Raw genomic sequence first — 26451 nt, 5'->3', positions numbered from 1 at the left:
TTCCAACCTGGAAGGATAACTAATGGATGTAGAATAGAAAGGAACTTGCTTTCACATTTATTTTTAAAATACTTCAGAGTGCATTAGAATAATGAGCTAGTTACTGATAATGGAATGAGAATAAACAACGCTGTTTGTATGGTATGGCAAATTAGACATCAATTATGTGGCAAAGCAGCACTGAAGGATGTAGCAGACTGGGAATTAAGCTGTAGTGTTAATTGATTATGAAATCATTTGATAGCCTTTGGTTTTATTGAAATGATTCTGAGTGCATCATAAACTTAAAATCCATTATAGGAGAAGCACAATGTTCTGTGCTGAGGGTAATCTCAGCAGTGGGCCAACCTCTGACAACAGTGAAAAACTTAGTTCAGTTTTTGCAGCTATTTTGCATAAAGTAATTAGAGGATTGTGCATCTTTCTGGCCATAACTACAAGTACAATTTGGATCTACATCCTTTACTTTTGCAACATCAGTATCTTTGTTTCAGCTGTTGGTATAACCAGTTAAATGACAAATGTGCTCTTAATCTTTTATGTATATATATTTTTCTTCCTTAAATTAGAGGCAAGTATGCCAAGTGCTTCTATTTGAAGAGGTAAGATGCAACAGCATTAGCTGATTAATACTGTCCAGCCTCTGTGCAAGGTGACAGCTCCCAGTTCCTTTTGAATTTGGAGGACACTATAGTTTTGGTCTGGTTTTATACCCCTTCCAATGTTTTTGCCCTTGGTCTCTGTGGGAGAGCACCAGATGGCAAGATGGGCCACTGGCAACTTACTGTACCTTTGGATGTTTTAAAATCTGTACTTATGCCAAATTTGGTGCCTGCCTTGCCAGGCTGCCCACTTCTTTTATGTACTGTGTTTTGGTGGGTCTTGCTTTGTCCTCTGCCCCAGTTCACACTCCTAAACTAGCTGCACCTTTTTCATTGTGGAGTTAGAGCAACTGCCATAAATTCATAACACTTAGGTTCTAAGTGGTTTATAACCTTTTAACAGCTTTCTCTGTTGCTGCTTTCAGTGCAGGACTCCCTGCCTTTTGTTAAGAGAACGTCTAGGCACTTTGGCAGTCATACTCGTTTTGACTGCCTCTCTTCTGCCTTGGACACGATCTCTTTTTGCTCCTTCCCACTTTCTTCTTCTAAGGGCAGGGGACCCATGTCTGTGGAGAAGCCAGAATGTAAAGATAAAAGGAAGATGAAATGGGGAAACAAAGTAGCATGAAGTACAAAAAGCATAAAGGGGCAGACTATAAATCTGCGGCACAGGTTGGGGAAGACACAGGTGTATTATGTGGCCGTTCAGGATAGCTGCACAGTTGTGCTCTGTGCAGTCAGAGTTTTGCTCTCCCTGGTGACCTTTGACATTCAGTTTTATTTCTTTTTGAGAACAAATGTTGTCCTACACACTAGGGATAACCTACATTTTTCTGGGATGTATCAAGAGGTTTTAAGGTTTGCTCAGACAGCTGCTGACGATTGGAAGAAGGGATCTCATTTTAACCACTAACTTGAAGAAAAGAAAGAAAGAAACCCTAGCAAACAAGCCACCAGCAGAAACTTTTGTCCCCTGCAACTCCACTGAATAATGTTACCTTTGCATATGAACTTGTACTGAGTAATAAGACTCCTGGGTATGGGATGAGATGGAAGGCAATTGAGCCAGTCTGACATTATTTGGTTACTAGTGCATGTAAGTACTGTTCTAGTGCCACTTATACATAGGTACCATACATATCTTTAATGGTATTTAATTGAGATTAAAGAAGCTGTTGGAGTGGATGCTGTAAATGCATATTAGCAATATTACTTAAAACCATAAGCCTTGATACGATAAACCATAACAAGTCTGAAGGACTCATAATGGCTTATCATGTCAATAAAATGCACTTAAAAATCCCCAAGTGATTAGAAGGAGCCATTTCAGTCTATTATATCAACTGTTATATGCTGAGAGCACAAGAGATTTATTTTTCTTTTCCATCCTCTGTTTAAAAAAAAAAAAAGGAGGAAATTAAATCATAATAAGCTATGTTCAAATAGAATCAAGGTACTAAAATAAACCACAGAAGAAGATTTACAAATTGAGGAAGGCAGTGAAAAGTTCTCTCCAAGCAGAGAATACTCTGGTGTTACACTTGGTCTCTCGTTCCTGAGCGTTGCAGGATGGTTGAAGGGTGGAGTATGTGCTTGCACCAATGCTGTTCCTGTTGAACTGTCGAGAAGCGTGAATAACATTTTGTGGCAAGAAATCAGAATGATTTTGGCCCTTGTACCAGCGATGACCTCCAACACTTGTACATAGGGAAAATTGAATTGCCTTTACTACCCCATGTGGTACTAAATGCTCAGCAAGGACTCTAGCAGAAGAGGGTGGTGATGTTTTCCTGTCCCAGTACTTTTCCTGCCTGATTTTTCCAAGCACCTTCTTCAAGGGATAAGCAAAGGGTTAGCAAGTAGCACCCAAGCTCTTGGGGGCATCAGGGAGCCTGAAGTTTGTTGGTATCACACTGACAGAGCTTCAGCCACAGGCAAATGCTCTAAAGCAGCTGTTTGATGGTACATTTCTATACTGGAGATGGTCTGTTGGTCTGTGTTTTCTCTACATGTTACTCTGCCTGTTGTCCATTTGCTTTTTGTCACCCTAATTGGCCTGCAAGGCTCATGCAGATCCAGCAGGCTTTGGGAGATGGCAGGAGAGGCTGCCATGAGAAATGTCCTTTGGTATAAGTGAGGGAGGAGCTAATTTTGGAGGTGATTACTGTCCTGGTCCAGCATGCATTTTAGCCAGGGGAAAACCTGGTTTATTAATTTACACAGTTGAGTCAGGAAAATTTGGAATTGTTTTCTGCTAATAATAAATGAAGATATTATGTTTTCCTGCTGCAGGGAAAGGTAACTCTCTTCTAAAAAGTAGACTTTACTTTTTCCTGATAAATCACTTACTTAACTGTACTGTCATCCCACATTTTTGGCTTCCTTGCTGCCACCAAAAGTCATGCAGGGGTGAGGAGCCTGCATGGATCCCTTATATTGCTTATTTGCAGGCTCTGAACTGGATTATGTAGCTGGTCTGTAGCATTTCAAACAGATCTCAGCTGGCTCTCTGGGGCCAGCTTTGCAGATGGATCTGGTAAAGTCTTAAAATAGCCCCTGGGGGCAGATTGCTGGTAAAATTGGTGTGGTGGCTCCCCAGGCTGGTGCGGTAGTTCAAGGGAGAGGTGAGAGCTGCTGAGTAGCTCAGTGTCCTGTTCTCTGCTGGCAAGCTTAAACTCTGCGGTGCCTGCGTTTCAGCTGCTTAATGTCTGAATAGATGGAGAGTGTTCTGGGCAAGTGAATTTTTCTCTCTCAACAGTATCTCTGCTATCTCACTTGCAGTTACTACGTCTTACATTTAATGCAGTCCTTCTGGATAGTCTAGCTTCATCTTCTCAAGGCCTGAGTCATGCCTACTCCTGCCTGTATGGAATTAACCTGTTAATTCCTGTAGCCCATTCACGTGCTCAGGGTGCCCCTGGGATGGGGATGTGTGGGGCTGCAGCTTTTGGGGGATTCTTCAGCGCTGCTGCTGGCGGACAGGCAGGAGAGAGAAAATAAACAGGTTCAGGAGGTGGGGAAAAATGAGCTGGTGGAAGCCAGGGGAGGGAAGCAGTGGCAAGTAAACACAGCTGAACTGGAGGAAAAAGATGTTTATGTATGCTTATTCAAGGTTTGCAGTGGGGATAAATGTAAGTCTGTCAGGACAGTTTCTCTCCTCACAGTGCTGTGAAACCTTTGTCTATTTACAGGCTGTTATAAGTGAGTAAGAAATTTGGCATTATGCAATTTTCTTTATGACTGGAATGCATACAGTGAGGTTTGGCAGAGGTAAATTTAACTGGTGCATGAGAGCCCCAGTTTGAGACTCAGCTGAAATAACAAGCCAGAATACACACATTCACATACGTACGTATACACATATATATGTGCATGTGTGCATGCTGTCTTGCTACCCAAGAGAGGATGCTGCTAATTGGTTGACCACTTGACAGAAACAACAATTTAAGAGTGACTTAAAAACATAGACCAGATTAAAAAGATGGTATCCTAAGAAACACCCAGAGATTTAATATCAGTGCCATCTCAAATTATCAAAGCTGGGAAAACCAGGGACATCAAAACACAACCTCAGCACTGTTAGCAGACATATTACTGCACATTCTGGAGCAATATTCCAAGATTAATTTTTCATTTTCTCTGATATGTTGTTGGGGAGGGAGACATGTAGCTGAGCAAAGTGATCAATAAAAGAACAAATAAGGAACAAATACTAAGAATATTCAAGATAAGGTTTTTACTTGAAAATCACAGGCAGCTTTTTCTGCAGAAATCTCTGAACAGAATCTTTTTCAGTCTATTCTGTTCACTTACAGCAATATACACAGGCTTATGTTTCAGGCAGACAGAAGGAAGAAATAATATTAAAAATCCCTACAAATACTAAGATGCAGGATAAAATAAGTTAAGAAAATAGGTTAGGAACAAAACCAAATCAGCAAAATAAACCTGCATAAACATACCATAAATGAAAGTACAGTTTGGAGCTTCAGAGTTTTAAAATCTGATATTATGCCTAGTTTTTAATAGGTTGAACTAGGACTGTAAAAGTAATTATGAATATTCAAAACATTTATAAAAATGGCTAAATTACATCTGTCCAAATGATCATACCAAATTCTTTACATGTGTAGGGAAAGACATTGATAATATTTTGCAGTTTTTAAATACCTTAGCTTTGTGTCCCTTAGGAACCTCAGAATAGCATTATGAGGAACAGAAAAATGAGAGGGACATACTTACAAATATTTGAAAGTTGATAAAATACAGCCTTTTAAGGTACACTGCTTAAATACATTATCTACAATCATCATGTGTGTCTGCATGTCTGTGTGTTACATGGTTTATCCAGCATGTAGTCCTCTTATTACAGTTGTAGAAATAATCGTGACTCAGTGTGACTTAGACACTTTCCTCCATAAAATTTTTCTTTAATAGATGATTTGTGTTATTTACTGAAGAGCAATACTTATGCATCAGTGCTAGTATCAGTAAATTATTGTATGGTTTTTTTTAATTTTATGCTTTGAAGTAAAAACAGGCGAAGCGGGGATAAGTTTGTTTGTGAAACCTTCTTGCATACTAATGAGAAGAAAAATCATCCCAGTCATACTGAATAAATTCTGTAGATAGTATGAAGGATTTTCAGCGATCCATATTGTCCTTGGACTTGGCTGTTGCATTGTACTTTAAATGGAATTGATTGTGTGGTTGTAATGAAAGTATCAGATTGATTTCTATACAGAGTTACACAGAGTAAATAGAAAAATGTTCTTGTCTTGACCTGCATTCATAAACTAAAAATCAGTGGCTTTTGACCTAATCCTTAATAAAAAATGTAAATGTAATATAGGAAATCGGAAGGTTTCTTTAATTCTTAGAAAATTTACTGTTTATTGGGTTTTGTGGGCCTGCTTCCTTGGATTTTAATTGATTTTGTTTAGTATTCTAATAACTGTATTGCATTTTCTTTTTGAGGAACTTGTACTTTTTGCTATTTGCATCTTTTGGGAAAATATATTTGACTGTTTTCTTTCTTATTATTTCTTGTGCCTTGGCTACATAACATTTTCCTTTATCTAGGTAGAATATTTACATTTTTCAGTACCTTTGCTGTTAAACATTGTTAGCGTAGCATTTTTGCACATGTATGACCCATACATTTTTGGGTTGCTACTGCACACTTTCATAGATTATATTATATTTCAAAGATAGTGTTTTCTGAACTGCATATGCAGATTAATAGCTTTATGTTGTAATAATAAAAGGAAGAAAGCTGTTGATTGAAATAAGGTGCAACATTCTTTCTATTTGAATAAACCCCAATGAATGCTTATATTATTGCAAATCTTATCTCAGTAAAAGGCCATAGAGATATTTATGAATAATGTTTATTACTCTGTATTTTGTATGTGTGAGATTGTGCTTCAGGCCCCGGTAAAATGAACAATCTAGCTCGTAAATTCTCTCATTGACCTGTAAACTAGGACTACAAAAAGAAAGATCAAAATTACTGCATTTGTCAGTTTGTCGGTGAATTTTGTGACTTTATTTTTGGTGCTTAGAGTTTAATTTCTCACTGAAGTAAAGCAGTGCATTGTAACGGTGCACAAACAAGAAGACCAAAACAATAGAAACTCTAACGCACCGATGGCCACTGCTACTCCATTGTAGCTTCCAAAGGCACTCTATTCTTCCCAGCCCACTTGATATCCTGCAGGTTGTGGCAGTACAATTCACAGGAAAAGCTTAGACATTGAGCTTGCACGCTTCTTGACTCCATTTTAAACCCTTTGTTCACACCGGGGTGGCATTTTTTCACACCACATGTGGCAGCTTTGACTCCTATCCAGCTTGTCGTATAGAATCATAGTCTGTGGTTTCTTACATTCCCACTGTTGTCTCCTGAGCTGCTGTATTCTTTGTAGCTCCCAAAATATTTCAAATCTTAATTTCATTCACAGTTTTTTAAAGCTTTATAGAGTATGGGATAAGACAGCTATACCTGCACACTGAGATTTAGTTAAAATCAAAGCTATTTGCAGGGGAGAGGGAAGAGCTCTTTTTCCCTCCTTTTTCTCTTTTAAATAAACCCCAACACTGGCTATTAAATATGATGTAATGAACTTGATATATATTCAGTCAGCCTGATGTATGTTTTACAGAAAAAAAATAAAATAATGTGTAATACTAATATTTTTAGATTTGTAAAAGAAATGAGTGCTCATTGTTTGATTCAGTATTAAAACATTGTTTGTTCATCTTAAGAGATGTGTACTTTTTTTGTTGCATGGAGGCATGATCTAAGATGCTCTCTTTTCCCTACTTTTCCAAAGACAACCTTCCTCTCCAGTTTTACTGAAAGTTTTATGTGCCATAATGTCAATAATAAATTCTCCCTCAATCTAATTTTAAAGAGAACAAAAACAGTCTACCAATATGAATACCCCTAAAATATACATTGTTTGAAAGTTTATTAGTATAAGATATATTGCTTAAATTAATGTCATTCAGTGTAGCTAAAATGCTACTTGACTCCTTAAACAAATGCTTAAGTATGTATTTCTTACTAAGAAACTTTACGATGGATGGCAAGTGCAGTGTGACATGGCAACAATAACATTTGGATAAAAATTGTCACAGGAATTAAAGTAACTTGCATTTGACACTTTTTGATGTATTTTTAAATGATCAATGAAAATTAAATGGTTGTATGATTTGAAAGAAACATTCTCAGTTCTATATATATTTATAAATCTTTATGTTCATTGTTACTACTTCACTCAGCTGAAGAGAATAGAATAATTTCTCCTTAGCACATATGCTAGCCTGTACATTGACATGCCACCCTAATAAATATTTTGACTCAAGAGCTGTTGTTTGTTGCTATTTGTCAGGTGGTTAGAACAGTCTTTTGGCTGCTGCTCCCTTTGCGAACTAAAATATTAAAATGTATGCTTTCAATCTAGCAGTTTTCTTATTGTATTTTGATATGTTTTCTGACTGTTCATTCTTTCTTTAAGAGTATAGTACTGAGGTGTGCTTAATTCATACTGCTTGTTCACCAAAATCTAATTGCTTGTGGTGTTTATGAAATACACTAGATGGGTTTTATGCTTGCTTTTAAGAATGGCATGAAATCATATTATATAAGAGAACAGTTCAGTAACACAGCCTATAGAAAGACAAAATTTCAGTGTTCTTTTTTGGTTTAGAAAATATAATTAATAATAATTTCGCATGCATATTTTTATGCTGTTTCCTTGCCATTTTTTTATGTAAGATTTGGTGTTAAGTTGTTGAATTGTCCTAGCTGGTCTGATACATAGCAGCACTTGAATAACAGAATCTGTTCCAATTAATCTTCATTTTATATTTATTTTCAGTCCAAAATCTGAAAGGTATGAACTATCCCATAGTAATAATTTATTTTCAATTAGCAGCACAGTTTTATTAGCTATGACTGCTAAGCAGTTTTTGTGTAATTAAAAAGTACAAAACATATGAAAGCAAACATTTAACTCATGGTTGGTCGGGGTTTTTGTGTCCGTGATTTTCAAACAAGATGAACACTTGAAAAATACATTTAGAATTTGTATCTAAAAATGGTTTTATTTTGCATACTAAATTATACAAAATATGTAGAAACATTCTTTGAGAAGATGAATGATTACTTTATTAACACTTGCATTAAAATGGATTTTTTAAAAGTTACCTATTGCTTAAAAAAGTAATTAATCTAAATTAACATTTCTATAGACAAAATGAGATACTGTTTACTCCTTTTGCCAAGTACCTTAGCAGTCTCTGCAGTTTAACTATCTACACGTCCAGACATTCTGAATGCAATTTTATATCATAAACAAATAGTTGTTATATGAAAACTGAAACAGTAAAGAGATAAATCCTTTCAGAATGTAATACAGTAATTTATGCTAAGCAAGTCTTTTCCAAAGCACACTATAAGGAGACAAACATATATAATACACATGCAAGCTTACCTATTTACTGTTTAAATATTAAAACAGTGACTCAGAAAAGCAATGTACACATGTTTAGCAGAAAGTTATTTTACTGTCACAGTTATCTACATCTAAACTTGATAACATACAGCATTTTTAGAATATTCAAGTATGAATTTCTCTGAAGCAATACAAGTTCAGGAAGTGTATCAAAATTCATTTACCTACTTTCACAGCGCATATTTACTGAAGAAATGGCATGATCTTATTTCATTTAAGTGTCATGAAGCAGAAATATAGAACAAGCATTTATCAATATCCATTCCAGAAAATCCCAACTTTTATTTCTCTTCTTTTCTTACTTTTCCCCATGTTTCTTCAGACTCTCTTCACGTTAACATTTCTTCTACTTCCAGAAAAGGGGGGGAAACCCCAACAACAAAACCACACAAACAATCAGCAAAAGCATAATTGGTTTACATTGCCTTTCAGCTTGTGGCCTGTCCTCATATTATTAAATCAGATCAGACATACTCCCCTAAAATTCAGCTTGGAGTAATCCTCTGCTACTTAAGGCTGGATGAAAAGAGTACTCATTGTGAATTATGTTTCATCTGTCACAATAACCTTCTTTATTCTTTAGTGCACCTCCCCTTTGCCTGCGGCAATTAGAGAAAATAGGTATGCCTTGAAGTATGAGATAGTGGTATCTCAAAAATATATATACTGATGTCATATACAGACAATGCTGGGTAAGCAACACCCTGAAGAATATATAAGCCCTTTTTGATGCGATCCAAATTTTATTAGAACGGAGTAGAAGCAGGCGTATTTTACAATGAGTAGGTGCTGATGGCTGTCACTAGGTTATTGTTTTTTGACAGGCAGTGGTCAGAGTTTGCCATTCTGTTAAAAGAAGAGTAAAAACTTGCTTACCGACTGATTTCAAGAATGTATCATTTTCCACATTAGCTACAATTCTGTCTTTTTTATTCAAAGGTCTTAGAGCACGTTTTTCGTCTCTCCTCCCTGAAATTTCTAGAGTTCTGTTGAACTCTTCAACTGAACACTTCAGCTACATTTTCTCAGTGGCTTAGCATAATTTTCATAATTTCTTGCTATGGTTTGGACATTTATCTATATGTTTTTTTTAAATGAAATACATCTTAAAAAAAATAAGCTAGCCAGTGAATATCAAAAATAGATGTGCAGTAGTACAGAGGAGTAGAAAGTATTTTAGAGCTCCCATGTTATCAGAAGTTAAATTTCCAAATTATTTGTGCTTGTATACTGAGGGAAAGAAGGAGATAGAATTCTTTTACATTTTTTAGCCACCACTGTCAGGTTATTTTATCTATTACAATATCTTTTTTTCCTTATTACTATCTACTTTACTTTTATTTAACAACAACAAAAAAAAAAGAAAAGAAAATGCCATATTTGCTGGATTTTTTACTTTTTGAATTTACCTTGGAAGCTTTCCAAGTTCACTCTTTTCCCTGTGTTATTATTAAAGCCTTATGGTAGCAAACCTCCAGTCAGTATCTTGTTTTGAAACCCCTCAAAATTCTGGGCTATTTATACCAATTCAAAATCAGTCTCCCTTGCACTTTAAGAGGGCTGATGTTCAACTGGAAATAACTGAAAGAGAAAGCACCTTGAAAAAAAAATTTTAAAAATTAAGTGCTAAATCAAGCAGATTACAACAAAGAGATTCTGTTGTGAGGCTGCTCTAACATTAGGACACCATTATTAAAGTACCTAAGAAATTACTATACTCCAAAAACCAATAATACTTGTGAATAAAGGGAGAGAGTTTGGCCCACTGCAAAGGTTTGGGCACAAAAGTGCTTGCTAAGCTATCTATTTCACACATGCAACGACAGAAGGTTCGATATTCATTCGATCGATGACTGAAAAGGCACAATGGCAAAATCGGACGGACTTCTTTTCAAATACAGATCTCCGATGTCCCCCTACAGTCTGCAGTCGCACGGCTGGTGGTGTGGCACAGACGGAGCAAGGGTTACATCAAGGCTGTTCTCTGGACCGTGCAAACAGTCTAGACCAATGACCTGCAGCATCATGCCCTTTGAAGAAGAGGCAAGTTCGGTCACGACGAAGAAAAATCAAGGCGTACCCCTTTTAACAATAGGGAGCAGCTCGTGGCTGCAAAGAGGTAAGCAGGGGTAAGCAAAAAAGGCATCTGCTTCCATGGTTACAGGCCAAGCATGGGAACCTTGCTTTTGAAGAGGGACGGTTCTCAGGCTCCCTCACAGGCTATGTCATGCATTATAAGCAAAGGCAGGTTGAGATGAAATCCGCAGAGTTATTTCAGAGTAAAATGATACGCGAGCACATGGCTGTTAGCAAAAAAAAGTCACATGACTTTTTAGAAGCAGGCTTGCACTGTTTCCGAATTGAGCCTTTCGGTTGGGGCATTTTCTTCTTTTTTTTTTCTCTTTCTTCTCCACTTTTGCAGCAAACTAAGAAAATTGGGAGAATGTTTATACAAAACAAACATGTGTTTGATACACAAGATTCTGGCTGTTCTCCTTCTCTAAACTGAAAAAAGGTCAAGGGTCAATGTTTTTCGTGACAGGGCCACAAATCCTTTTGTTAGCGTAGCTTTAGCAAACACCATTTAAAATAAGATTTTGCTTTTCTTTCAAAGTGCATATTATTATAAGTTTGACAGAGCATGAAAGCAATGAATTTCTATCTCTCTGCAATAACTTTTTCTTTCCAATATTTTTGCCAGTTATTTTTCTTCCTTTTTTGGCTCTACAATGCTAATTTTTGAGATTTGTACTCCTAGGAAAGACAATTAAAAATGCACACAAAAGTCAGCACATAATAGTCTTACCCTCTTCAGGGGAAAGAAAAAATATTATCTGCAGGCTATAGGTAGTAAAAATATGATCAGTGAATATAAGCCTGTGGTGTAACCATTAACCTTTGAGAATCATTATGTTTGCACTTTGTTTCTTTTTTTTGCTTTGTTATTCCTTTAGCTACAGCATATTACATTTCCTCCTGAAAAATTAAAATGCGTACTGTATTTGCTCTGGCATAAGTGTGCCTGGTTTATTAATTGTATTTATTAAATCTGTTCTGTGAAATTTTAACTGTTTGTGGTAGTTCATAAATTTTGATGGCGTACTATTTTTATTAGAATTTTACTGTTAAAATGTATGTTTTACACTTCTGTTATGTGCTTACTATATTTTTTTTTCTATTACAAGCTACAGCATTTGTGTTCTTATTATCAGTACAGGTTTAATTTTATTCCAACTATTATCTTAAAATTATGGGGGGGTGGGGGTGAGGAGCAAATATCTGGTGAACTGTTGAACAGAGTTTGAAGTTTCAACAACACTAATAATTACTCCGGTCATTTCCATTAGTATTTTTTGCTGCTCTTGAATAACTGCAGGGTCCTGTGGTACTTGGTAGAATTTGTATTGCTATCCTATAAATGTAATTAATATTTATGAGTGTATCAATGGGAGTAGTTTCTCCGGGTGTATTCTGAAGTTCTGTTGATCTATAGGATGGTTTGATTTAACTTTAGACTGGGGACTACATATTCAAAATGAAAGTATGTAGTGAACCAACTGCAAGTTGCTTCTAAATAGTGATAGGCTTTTTTGAAAAAAGTCTTTGGCCTACCTTGCACATTTATGGGCCAAAATTATCTAAGGAAACAACAAAAAATGCATAGGGCAATATAAATATGCAATATAAGCAATTAAATATTAATAGCAAAAGTAGGAAACCCATTAGCTTAAAATGGTCATGATCCGGGTTCAGTGGATTAGTTCTGGATAATATATATCCTGCATATTAATTTAGTTTTCAGATAGTCTTTGACGTGATTGCAAACTGTACCTTTTCTCCAGAAGGTCCATTAACTAGTCCCATTAGCATAAGAGAAAAATCTATTTGCTGGTCTTTTGTGTAGTCTCTTACATGTAATAGGACATTGTGGTATTCCTACTGAACTATAAATGCATGTTAATAATGACAAACATGTTCATATACTGACTGCAGTTTAGAAATTCATACACGGTGTGGAAGTGTTGTGCCTTAAGCTTTATTTAGACTATGTGCAATTCTCCTAATTTTTGTTTTTACATTTGACAATGAATTAAAAGATTAAATACTCAATCTTACATGTATGGCATAAACAGTGCAAACGATAGTGCTGTTGTATTTGGTATCAAATACTGCTGAAAATTCAGCAAGGTAATGGCAGCAATCACTTATTCTCATGCTAATAACATATTAAGTTTTAATAAAAAATAAAAAAGGAGAGGGGGAGAGAGAGAGATATCTGCTCCTGGAAGGAAGATTTTTAAAATAAAAGGCTTCCCTCTTGTTCATTTTAATGTATTTGATAAGAAAATCATCTCTAGATTCACAGCACTCTGCACAGTGTACCAAGGGGAGGACCTGTTCTTAATTATATTCATGATCATTTCTTGAAATAATTAGTCTTCTCCTGCGAGCAGCTGAGGATAGAGCATTGCAATGAAAGATGTATAAGACTTGGTGTTGAAGGGAAAAGGTGCATCTCTATTAGCAATGAAATATATGGTTGTGAAACCATTAAGTTTTATTTCTGTTGTTGTTGTAGGGTGGATTTTACCATGCATTGATGTGTTGCCCCAAAGTACATACACTCCTGGCTCTCTTCTGTTGTTGACACTGAAGTTCTGAAAAACATTGGGTTATAGTGGGCTGTTGCTTGAGCAACGTGCCAGCTTTGCACCTAGTTAGTTCAAGCTGAAGTTCAGGCTGCCATTTGGAGGCATTTTACTCTGTTAAAGCCAGTGATGACTATTGGACTTCTTTTTAATTTTCCTGTTTGAGCCATTCATTTAGATGAAGGAGCAAATAATCTAAACATTTTATTCCCCTTCTTGAATACCAGGGCTCTAAAGGCCTTGAGAAGCAACACTATCTTCTAACCTCCATTGTGATATAGAAGCGAATTCAGCTAGTCTGAACAAAGGGAGTGCATCACTGCTTCTGAGAATAGGGAGGAAGAAGGCTTTTTTTATACTGGAGATGCCTCCTGGATGTTGTGAAGTTTTGTGGTTTGCATAGCAAGGATTATCAGATAAAATTTCCTTCATAATCAATGCAATTCATACTCCTGTTGTCTTCAGAAAGAATTCCTTTGTTTTCACAAGAGGTGGACAAAGATTTAACACAGTGTGCTGTAGACAAGTTTCACTGTGTCATCAGTTCATTTTAGAGGAATTTTAGACTGAATTACTCACTTGAATTAAGGGAGGTACCAATCGTACCAGTATGGTTTATCTACCCTTTCTTCCCTCCATTTTTTATTCCCTGAAGAAATATAAAGGATTAGGGATATCTGTTAAGATAGCTGAACCAATGTGGAACATGTAGCCTATGAAAACTTCAGCAACTGAGAAAAAGGTTTTATAATGGACTTATTTATTTCACCATAAGTCTCTTAATTTGAGTCACCCAGGTAAGCCTCTTTGAAAAAACTTGTCAGCTCTACCATAGTATACTGAACCAAAACAAAGCAAATACCCCAAAGAGACCACTATTCTCTAGCTCATTGAAGATAAGGGTTCTGCAGTTTGGTGCCATCTTTAAGCAATTTGTATACTGGCACTTTATTATGATATGCAACAATGTTGTAAGTCATCATTTCAAAGATAATAGTTTGTTATGTTGCACATCCTAATAATCTACTGGATAAAATAATGGCAGCAAAAAAAAGAAGAGAGCCCAGGTTTTAGTTTGGTGATACAAGGGGAGTTATAGTTATCTGAAATTTGAATGAAAAGATACCTTTTTAATTCAAGGTTTCTAAATGTGCTGCCAGCTTTAATCCCCACATTTGCTTCCCCAGGATCACCCTTTTGTACATTTCCTCAATGATCAAGAATATTCAAGCCTGACTGTGGACTTGCTAAGAGCAAGGACTTGGAGAAGCCCATTTAGCAAAGAATCATCAAAACTTAAAACTGTGTTGTTTGAATTTTGGTAATATGTGAAAGTCTCTACGCTTTTCCCCTCAAAACCAAGGTACCTGATAGATGAGTTAAGCCAGTGACAGCTACAGTTACTTGCTTTAGGTACTGTATGTGGATTTGCTTTGTTATAAACTTGGGAATGATTTATTGCATCAGCTTCAATTTAAGACAGAAAACAAATTAAGTCTCTCTGGTTCTTGAATATTCTTCTTGGTCTATAATCACCACCACAAAAAGCCTTAGAAAGTCTACTTAAGTCCTTGCTCCTTATTCTAAGTCTCCTTCCAAATGCTTTGAATATGAATAACAGATGCAGGATGAACTCTGAGTCAAATGACCAGAAAGACATATTTTCCCACTCAATGGCGTAGTTCCTTGATGTTTTGTCCTTGAAATGGAAGTTAGTCTAATTCCAAGAGCATCTGAAGTATATAAAGTTCATTTCAGTACTGTCATTTTCTGAGCCTCTGATACTGATAAGCAGAAGTCCCTTTAATGCTTATTTTCTGTTTGTAGAAGAGGAAGCTTTAGCATTTCTGAAATAATGTTAATCTGAAATAACCTGGTATTTCTTGTAGCTTTTTAACATAGACATGCAGAATAACAGCAATAACAGCTTCATTCTTGTGCAGACCCTGACTAATTTAAGATCACAATCTTTGTGATATGATCCCCTGGCAAAAATATCTCCTGCAAAGAGCCAAACAGTCATAGAATTGTAGAATCATAGAATAGTTTGTGTTGGAAGGGACCTTTAAAGTTCATCTAGTCCAACCCCGCTGCTGTGGGCAGGGATATCTTTCACTAGATCAGGTTGCTCAGACCCCCATCCAATCTGACCTTGAACACTTCCAGGGATGGGGCATCCACAACTTCTCTAGGCAATCTGTTCCAGTGTTTCACCACCCTTGTCGTAAAAGTAATTCATCCTTATATCTAATCTAAATCTATCCCCTTTCAGTTTAAAACCATTACCCCTTGTCCTGTCACTACAGGCCTTGGTAAAAAGTCTCTCTCCATCTTTCTTACAAACCCCTTCAAGTATTGAAAGGCTGCAATAAGATCTTCCCGGAGCCTTCTCTTCTCCAGGCTGAACAACCCCAACTCTCTCAGTCTTTCTTCATAGAAGAGGTATTCCAATGGTCTGATAATTTTCGAGGCCCCCCTTTGGACCCATTCCAACAGGTCCATGTCTTTCTTGTGCTGAGGGCCACAGAGCTGGAGGCAGTAGTCCAGGTGGGGTCTCATGAGAGTGGAGTGGAGGGAAAGGGTCACCTTCCTTGACCTGCTGGCCACACTTCTTTTTATGCAGCCCAGGATATGACTGGCTTTCTGGGCTACGAGGAGATGCATTGTCCTTATGTAGAAAACAAGTTTTTCTAAAAAATGGTTGCTTTTGCCTTTCTAATATTTTCAGAATAGCATCATGGAGATCCTCCTTATACAAAACATGCCGCCTTCTCACCATTTGCCTCCTCTTGTATACTACATAATGACTTTATGGAAAATCAAACAGGACTTAAAAGGGACCAGAGTAAGTCTAAGCTACTGTTGGTCTTGGTTTTCAAATATTGTGCTGTCTGGGGAGTGGGTACATTTCTTTTTCTTATTTGATTTCTTCCAAAGAGATAGTAATGAAAGAGGGAGTTCTCAGGATAAATATTGGCTATTTTATATACAGATATGCCTTTGGTAGAATTATTACCTCTCATTTCAGAAACAGGTAGAAATTCCCACTGTGTTTGTATCTGTTGAAGAGCTCTGGAAGTTTTACATTACTGAAAAGAAAGAATTCTAAAGAAATCTTGTAGTACTTGTACGCTCATGAGTAAAGAACCTTGCAAACTAGGGCAAGCATGCAAATTTTGCACTTAGCAGTATGTGAAAGAATACGTAGCAGAATGCAAAACAAGAACAGTCATTTCAAAAAAGAGAAACTTTGAAAAGGTCAGCATATATGCTTAACAAATGCCACTGTCAAAGACATGTTTATGAGAGCTCTGGCCTAAGAAAATAGAATTTTCATAGAGAATAGAAAATCTGGTGATTTTTGGTTTATGAGAGGGATGATGGCTGATAGTTTGACATTTAAAAAAAAATCTGAAATTACATCCTGAAAAAAATCTTTCATATTTCTGTGAAATGACATACCTTTGATCCTGCTGTGGCTGGGGTTTTGGGTCTGAATACATCTTCTGTGAGAACCCTAATGGTATTTCTTCACTCATTAGTTCTGACTAGATGATCTCACTTTTAGGCTGCAGTGTTTAACAATTTTAAACAAATATCTTTTCCCCACAATTTTATTTGAGTTTCCTCAAGGTGATACTGAAGTCTATCTGGTTTTTATTCATGGAACAAGATAATTCAATAAATGCTCTGGTGGGCCAGGTTAATGGTCCACCTATCCTGATGCTTATTCTATGACAGTGGCAACAAGGCATGCAATTTAGGGAAAGCACATGGGCCTCTCTGCATTCTGTGGTCCATTTCCCTTGTACACCCTTGGCATCCATCGTTTTGGGACTTGTGATGTTAGAGGGGATATCACTACCTGTAACCTTCACTATGTGTTTATGGATCTCCTGTCTATGAATTTGTCTTTGAGCGTGAATTATCTGGAAGTTAATCCTTTTGGTATTGTGGTTCAGGGAATGAAGTTGTTAGGTATTTGCATTTCTGAGGCTTATCCTGAGTTCTGGTTTCTGAGCAACAAGTAGAATGAAAAGCATTCATAATGACTTCTGCTGTGGTAGATAACGTAGTTTTGAATTGTTTGTGTTTGTGTGTTCAGTAACGTTCCAAATATTCTGTAATTTGTATTTAGCTTGGGATTGACAGTGGTTTGCATGAAAACTTTCCCCAGTTACCCGCTGTCATAAGAAATTATGTCCAAACTCTTGTGTCACATGAAGACTTGTTCAAATGCGTACATGTAAGCAGGGTTGGTGACGTGTGAAGAAAGCCTTCATGAGTATGTATTGGCCAAAACCAAAACTCCTGAGATATTCAGTCCAGCCTGTCACTTGCTGCAAAATCTCTGGGAAAAACCTATTTATCTGTGCTAGCACTTCCCTCACAAAACAAAGAAACACTGGTATGGTGGTAACACTTTTTCCATTGCATAGTTCATATTTGGAGGATTTAAGGTAATTTTAAGATTCAGCAGTAGTCAATTTTTAAATATTAATCCACTGTGAGACCATACAGCATGGCAACTAGTATCGACTTCCTTCTGATTTTAATTTGTTCTTTGTGAAGCAAAATTCTGTAGTTGTTCCATTGGAGAAGATGATAGAGATATGTATTTGTGCTTGTTTGCTTGATTTTAATGTTTATCTTTTACTATTCAAATGTTTCAAGCTTCTTGCTTAGAAAATGTAGTTAAGGAGCTTTGATAGAGAAGGATTGCCAAAAACTTCCTACCTACTTCCCCAAGTCTACATCCTTTTATTTATGATTGATAAAAATTCAGCATCTTGTTTTCACTTCTCAATATTACAACAATCTGATTTCCTAAAATACCTGTTGCTCTTTCTCATGTTCTAGTCTAGAATATCAATTGTCAAACTGTAATCCTCTCAAATCATTACACAAGCACTTGATTTCTGAGGGGAAATTGTGCTACCTCTAGTTACTGTGGGCTTTAAAGGTGTACTAAAAGAGCCATTTTCAATATGCAATTCAAAAGTTCTGTCGATTTGGAATAATCCAGAGAAAACTTCACAACTCAAAGACTGTGAGTAATAGAAACAGGATGGAAGTCTGAAAACATAAAGTTATATCGGTTGTTTTGATTACTTCTGCTATTATCTGATATCTTGTGATTTTTAAAAAGGAAATGAAAGAGCTGATTATTTTAATAAACCACAAAATAAGCTGTTCAGTTGATCCAGTATAGATGTCTCCAACTGAGGTATTTGTGTAGACATGGCCAGTGAAGATTATTTCTAGGGCACAACAGATTTCATGCAGTCAGAATCTCTAAAAATAGATCAGATGAATCATGCTGTAAAGTGCCTCTCTAATTATAAAAGGTGCCTGTGGTGACTAGCTCAGAAGTGCTGCTTAGATCTAGGTGAGATGAATTTCATCCAAAATGACTGACACACCAATGTGATATGTACATAAACCAAGTTTATGACATTTAAAAGTGTATCAAGTTAGACCATTCAGGTAGTGAAATAAAATTATTAATGCCTCCATGTGAAGCACTGCAACAACCTCCCCAGGAATACTGCCTAGCATTCAGAGCACTCAGGTATAGGAAGCATGAACTTATTTGTAACAAACAGAGAAAGACTAGTAAAATGAATAGTAGGAAGAGGAGAGATTACTGCGAGGATACTAAAAGCTTTATTTCTCTTCAATAAAATGAAGGCCAAGAGAAAAGACCTGCTGCGGGGAGAGGAGAATTGCAAGCAAAGGAGAACAATAATTTAATCTGAAGAACAGAGCTGGGACAGGAATAACTGGCAGAAAATCAGACTAAAATTTAGAAGATTTCTAGCCTTCAAAGCAGTAGTGTTCTGGAGAAGCCTCCCAATAAGGTTGTCAGGTTTTGTTTTTCTACACACGTCCAGCTATTTGCAAGGTGGAAAATGATACATTTATGAAAGAGAATGTGAAACACGGTTGCATCTGATAGCAGGAGCCTGGGCTCGATATGCCACCACTTTGATCCTAGAAGGGGATGCATATGCATGACTGCACTTATTGAAGTGACAGAAATTATGCTGTAGATATGCCTATACTATCAATGTGAATATGTTGTGGTGCTTCTTTAAACTTGTAATTAATACTAATTGAGCTCTCAGAAGCTAAAGGGTTCCTTGTTTAAAGATCCTGTGCATTTGCTGAATATAACAACAGCTTACTAACTTATCCCATTTCTTGAAAAACTCCATGTTAATGAAAGGAAGGAACTATATGTGATCTGTTGATAACAAACAGCTCAGAGGCTTTCTTATTGCATAAACTAAACATCTGTTGCCAGAATAGTGCTTCTACTACGTTGTCGTGGTTTAACCCCAGCCAGCAACTAAGCACCACGCAGCCGCTCACTCACTCCCCCCTCATCCAGTGGGATGGGGGAGAAAATCAGGAAAAGAAGTAAAACTCCTGGGTTGAGATAAGAACAGTTTAATAGAACAGAAAAGAAGAAACTAATAATGATAATGATAACACTAATAAAATGACAGCAGTAGTAATAAAAGGATTGAAATGTACAAATGATGCGCAGGGCAATTGCTCACCACCCGCCGACCAACACCCAGCCAGTCCCCGAGCAGCGAATCCCTGCCCCCCCCTTCCCAGTTCCTAAACTAGATGGGACGTCCCATGGTATGGAATACACTGTTGGCCAGTTTGGGTCAGGTGCCCTGGCTGGGCATGAGAAGCTGAAAAATCCTTGACTATAGTCTAAACACTACTGAGCAACAACTGAAAACATCAGTGTTATCAACATTCTTCGCATACTGAACTCAAAACATAGCACTGTACCAGCTACTAGGAAGACAGTTAATTCTATCCCAGCTGAAACCAGGACATACGTGTGTTCTCCCTTGGTATTATATTTATTGTACTAGTAATGTGATTATTGATTAATAATTTTCCTAATAAATTCTACTAAACACAACTTTGTGTTTGCCGTGAAGATGTTAGTACAAATGAGACTTTGTGGATAATTTCAAACTACACGTTTTCTAAAAATCTACAAAAAGAAAAAAGAATTTTCACGTGCTAAAATTCAGTCTAAAAAATTGAATTGGTTGCTACTTTATAAAACTAATAAAATTGTGGCTTTATTTGCTTGCATAGCTCAGCACACAATTGAATGTGCAGCCAGCAAGGGAGTGCCCCCAGTTTGTAAGGTTACGAAAGGCTGTGGCGCCTGCAAAAGAGAAGATGGCAGGGGAGTAAAATAATTCACCTTCTCTGTGGCCTGCTCCCTGCCTGTGTCCACTGCAACCCTTGGAAAAGCAGGACTTGAGGGCAGGCGCCGTGCCGGTCCGCTGTTCAGACAGGCCGAGTCGGGCGAGCAAGGGTTCAGGCACTCCGCCTTGTGGTACCGGCTTATTTTCTTGCTTAAGCTGCTGATATATGACAATGCCCATAAATTTGTTAACCTGTTGAAGTTCACCAGGCCTTGAAAAAAAAGGTTCCTCTTTTTTGTCTGTATATTTTGTAATAATGGGATATAACATTCGTCTTTCTTTGAAACGGGGTTAATTTTAGAATAACCAGGTGAAACCCAGAGAATCAGCTAGTTTATTGTGCGAGTCCTGTATCCGTGTTCTGACGCACTGTATCTCTTCCAGGTATACAGCTGCCTACCCATTTCGCAGCAGGACTGTGTTTGCCGCTTCACAAGCCACAGGTAAGCCCTGAGACCGTTACCCAATGCCTCAGTTGCCAAGTCACCGTGACTGCAGGCAGTGCTGCTGCTCTCCATCCATGCCAGCTTTCCCGGGACAGAGTTAGGAGACACTCCCTCTGCATTTGAAATGGCTCCCAAGGAGCGCAGTCATGGTGCTTATCCTCACAGCACAGGGCTGCCAGGGTGCGGGGCTGACCATGGACAGCATCTGGGACAGCCCCCTCGCCAGCACTGGGCCAGGCCGAGCAGGTGTCCCTCAGGCCGAGGCCTAGACTCCAGGCCCCGCAGCAAGGCCAGGCTGGGCCCTGCTGTGAGAGAGGCAGGGTCAGGCCCACTGCGGTGGCTGGCACCCACAGCCCCAGCTCGTCTGGGGTGGTGCAGCAGGGCCCTGAGGCTTCCTCTGGTGGGGATATAGCTCAGCACGGGCAACACCAGAACTGGGTCTGAAATCTCAGCACTGTTAAATGTGATCGGAGTTTTGTTATTGTCATCTTCACTGGGATGAAAATTTCCCCATGATTTTCTAAGGAAGGTTAAATGGCAATCCTCTCACTTGTGGGAAGGCTGGGATCACTATGATTCAAAATATTTTTCCTTACAGATGTGACTAATTAATTCATACCTTTCATGGAGAGTGACAATGTTTCAAATCAGAATGTGCCATTGGACCATGTAGTTTAAACTCTTTTAATTTTTTATATTTTGTGCCATTACTCCCTTGTATTTTGTCTTTGAAACAGGAAGGGATGTATTTTTTATTTAATCCCCTATTTATCTTCATAGCAAGAGTGATTAATTCCTGAAACAAACTGTCAAAAATTGTGCCTTTTACCTGATTATATTTGACTAGCTTCAGCTTTGAGACATTGTTTTCTGCTGGCACTTATAGATGGTAGTTGTTTTCCTGTAATCACTGCTATATATTTGTTCAAGTCAGCTAAAATAGATCTGCTATCTCTTCAGATGTCCACTGTAACACATATTCTCCAGTATTCAGTTCTTGTTGCTCTTCCTTCACCTCTGTCTATTTTTCCCGTATCTTTTTCCAAATACACAGGAATTTATAAACCTTACTGTAGGATCACTACTGATACTGCAGCTGGAGGAAAAAGCAGTTGTCTAACTCCTAATTTACTGGCCCTTTGAACGTTGCAGGGTTGTGCTAAACTCTTTATGCTGGGACCTTATGTTGAATGGTGTATCCATGTGCTTACTCTGTCCACTTCAACAATGACTCATTCAGTTTGTCTTTCTGATCTAAGGATGGATTTTGGGTGCGTGGTTATTCACACAGGTTTGCATTCTCCACTTAAAACCATTTGGCTAGGTTCATACTAAAAATTCCTTGTTACCTTTAGTTTTCTTCTTCCTTCAGATGTTAGGAATAACTTACTTTTGTGGTAGATTGTGCTCATACTTCCAGCTGATGTGAATGTGCAATTGCCGAAGAATATCAAGCCATAATGAAAAGTTTATGAAAAGGTCTTTTGAATTATACCATATTTACAGATTGACTTCAGTTCAAATGACATTGATTTGGGATGGCGGACATCTAGTACACATCCATGTAAACTGGATTTACATCTTGGCTTGTGTAGAGAAGCTGGTTATGAAAAGTGAAATATTCAGGAATATTAGCCATAAGTGTGAAGGACAAGTATGGCTGCCTGCTTAATGTTGAATTACTAGAAAGTAGTCATATCACTGATTCTTGAAAAGCAGTAATTCACCAGTGTATTTCGACTCGAGCAGGTAATAGAGGCCTAGTTCTCTATGAAATAAATTGAGCTTCATTGCAATGGCACTCCTAAAGCCAGGCTTCAAGGCAACACTCTTTGGCCTTCCTTCACTTTCCTCCTCTCTCTTCCCAAAGGCTTCACAATCATAATTTCTTTTCCTCCTGCTTGCGTTTCCTCCTTTTACTATGAAACTTTTGTTAGGTCTTGGTTCCTTTCTTTCATTTATTTTTATGTGTCTGAGATCAGTTTCTTTTTTGCCATCCTTGTTTTCTCTCAAACTTCTGTTTGTCCATAAAATCTGGGTAATTTTTTTTGCTTTATTTTTGTGGTCTTTTCTTTCCATCACTGTACTTACTTATTTTGTATATCTTGAGAAAATTCTGCTCTACTTTGTCTTTCTACCTAAAAACTAAAAATCATGAAAAAGAAAAGGATCTGAATCTGTGCTTGTTGGATAGTGGAAGCCAGCTGTCCAAACAGACTGTGTATTTGGTCATAAATTTATTGAAATATGAGTGTGTTTTATTAATAAGAATGTGCATTTTGCTATTTTCTTTGCAGTCAGCATAGACCTGAATATAAACCCACTTAATCATTCTGAATACTAATATTAATAGAATAAGAGTGAAGTCCTCTTTCTGTAATACATGACATTTTCTTTAGGAAAATTTCTTTCAAAAATAAGGAGAAGTTAAAGAAATAAAAAGCAAACAATAATCTTTGGGCTGGATCTATGGATGAGTCGCTCCTAAAGCTGGATATCCCCATCAACCAGATTATGTTATTTTTACAGTGCCTGGACTACACTGACAAAATCTTACCTACTTTTACCGGTAGAAGCAATTGTTAGCTCCCACATTAAAGGCAATTTAGCCTCTATGTAACATAGTATGTGCTGCCTGCAATATTTTTGCTGTAGATGATACCCTGAATTTTTCATAAGTCAAGAAGTCTGCACACTGTGTTTTTTTCTCAAACAATTATGCACAAGATGTTTTTCAATTTTTCCCCTTCTTTGGAGTCCTTTACTCATTTGGATTACTAGCATAAATCGTAAAAGTTTAAGTTTATTATGCAATTGAAATTTACCCAGTCATTTCTGCTTGGGAATTACTCTTGGAAAAAGACAATGACTGGAAATAACATCCATATTTCTCAAATTTGATGAAATTACAGTATACAGGAAAAATAACAATATGGGATGATACATGTTTTAAAAAGACCATGTAGGATACACTGATCAAAGCTAAGCTTAGCTGTTAGTAGTGAACTTTACCCTTCAATTTGTCATCAGATAGAAGGAAACTGGAATAGCTGTACGTGTTGAAAAAAACAGCATTTCCCTCTTACGGAAAAACCCAAATATAAAGAATGCCATTGTTTGCCGCACATGTGGCAACGAGTCTGGTTTATATTAAGTTGAAGTTACTGCCATCTGGTGGGGAAAATAGTATTAGATCACTACAGTTGGACGCAATTCTGTTAGGGTTACCTTCTGTGTATGTATGTGAATATTGTGTGTTCCTGTGTATGTATGTGTGTGTCTATATACACCCCCCTATATAGAGATAGGTATAGACCTATGCCTATATAATATTAGCATTTGGGGCTGATTTTAAAAGAATTTGAAAACATTCAGTGATACAGAATGGCCTGCTGAATCAGAGATTAGTCAAGGGTATAAAAATGTGTGAAAGAAAATGAGGAAAATGTAAGCAGTAGAGCAGATAGATGTGCAAAATATATGCTGTGGTACTGCCAGTGCACCCACACTTCTGGCCTAGATTAACATAGATAACCATGTACAAAACTTGTCCCCAGAATGTTTCTTTGTACTTTGAACAGCTGGAGATTTTACATTTTGTGCAGTGTTTTGTGTAGCATTTCCTGTTTTAGAGATGACCACTAATTATTGTTGCAAAAACATCTGGGCTAGCTCTGCCTTAGTGTTCCATTTTTTACTTAGATTTTCTCTTTGGTAAAGCAAGTTTGCTGCTCCTTGAGTCTTGACATATACTTGTGTTAACTATTGTCTGATTCTTGAAGGATCAACTCAGTAGGAATGGATTTATATGATTAGTGCATCAGGGGAGTCTGTGGGGCATCTTACACATATAAAATTAATTAGGTTGTTTTCTCAAGGAGCTAACACTCATGTTAGATGTAACAGTGCAGTGAACGATAGTCAAAGTGGTAACAGAAGAAGATTCAGTTGTGGGAGACAGTGTCAGATACCTATCGTTAGCAATAATTGCTTGGTAACCATATGAGAATAATAACTAGTATCCAGAACTTGTTCTTATTTCATTGTTATAGAGTCTTAAGACTCCAAACAAGATTAGGTCTGCTTTATGTATAAATACTAAATAGGCTTTGCCCTTGTCATATGCTGTGTTTTCTTCTGGTAGAGAACATTAGAAGTGGTCCTTTGCTTCCAATCTACAGAATAAATTGCCATTTTGTCCACTAAGAAGGCATGTTTTATTAGGTTTGTATCAAAAATGTATTTTAACTGGCATCTTCTCATGCTAAGAGTCTGTGATGGGTTGACTCTGGCTGGACGCCAGGTGCCCACCAAAGCCGTTCTATCACTCCCCCATCCTCAGCTGGACAGGGGAGAGAAAAATATAACAAAAACTTGCGGGTCGAGATAAGGACAGGAGAGATCATTCACTAATTACTGTCACGGGCAAAACAGACTCAGCTTAGGGAAAATTAGCTCAATTTATTACAAATCAGCCAGAGTAAGGTAATGAGAAAATAAAACGAAATCTCAGAACACCTTCCCACCACCCCTCCCTTCTTCCCGGGCACAACTTCACTCCCGGATTTCTCCACCAAGCCTCGCCAGCAGCACAAGGGGGACAGGGATGGGGTTTACGGTCATCACACGTTATTTTCTGCCGCTTCACCTCCTCAGGGTGAGGGCTGATCATACTCTTCCCCCGCTCCAGCGTGGGGTCCCACCCACGGGGTCAGTCCTCCACGAACTTCTCCAACGTGGGCCATTCCCACGGGCTGCAGCTCTTCACGAACTGCTCCAGCATGGGTCCTTTCCACGGTGTGCAGTCCTTCAGGAGCACACTGCTCCAGCGCGAGTCCCCCACGGGGTCACAAGTCCTGCCAGAAAACCTGCTCCACGGGCTCCTCTCTCCGCAGATCCGCAGGTCCTGCCAGGAACCTGCTCCAGCGCGGGGTTCCCACGGGGTCACAGCCTCCTTCAGGAACCCACCTGCTCCGGCGTGGGGTCCTCCACGGGCTGCAGGTGGAGATCTGCTCCACCGTGGACCTCCCTGGACTGCAGGGGGACAGCCTGCCTCAGCAGGGTCTTCACCACGGGCTGCAGGGGAATCTTCGCTCTGGCGCCTGGAGCATCTCCTCCCCCTCCTTCTTCACTGACCTTGGTGTCCGCAGGCTTGTTTCTCTTACATGTTCTCACTCCTCTCTCTGGCGGCTGTTTCTCACTCTCCCAACTTTTTTCCTTCTTAAAAATGTTATCACAGAGGCGTTACCACTATCACTGATTGGCTCGGCCTTGGCCGGCGGCGGGTCCGTCTCAGAGCCGACTGGTATGGGCTCGCTCTCTCTCGAACACAGGGGAAGCTTCCAGCAGCTTCTTACAGAAGCCGCCCCTGTAACCCCCCTCGCTACCAAAACCTTGCCACATAAAACCAATACAGAGTCAAAGAAAAGTTAAGGGGATCCAAGAGTCTCACAAGGTGCGTAGTCATGCAGTCAAATTCCCAGCAC

General features: G+C 38.1%; 1 long non-coding RNA gene across 3 annotated transcripts in view; it reads left to right on the top strand.

Annotated features, from left to right (window-relative positions):
- LOC142033702 (uncharacterized) overlaps nt 1-26451 on the top strand; it is a 276141-nt gene that overhangs the window by 80314 nt on the left and 169376 nt on the right. For all 3 annotated transcript variants that reach the window (XR_012651302.1, XR_012651303.1, XR_012651304.1), the window contains one exon: nt 20904-20962. This is a non-coding gene — a long non-coding RNA (uncharacterized LOC142033702). The remainder of the gene's footprint in view (nt 1-20903; nt 20963-26451) is intronic.

The sequence above is a fragment of the Buteo buteo genome, chromosome 8 (assembly GCF_964188355.1).
Source record: "Buteo buteo chromosome 8, bButBut1.hap1.1, whole genome shotgun sequence".
Lineage (NCBI taxonomy): Eukaryota > Metazoa > Chordata > Aves > Accipitriformes > Accipitridae > Buteo > Buteo buteo.
The sequence above is the reverse complement of the archived record's forward strand: the minus strand, read 5'-3'. Positions and strand labels throughout refer to the sequence as shown.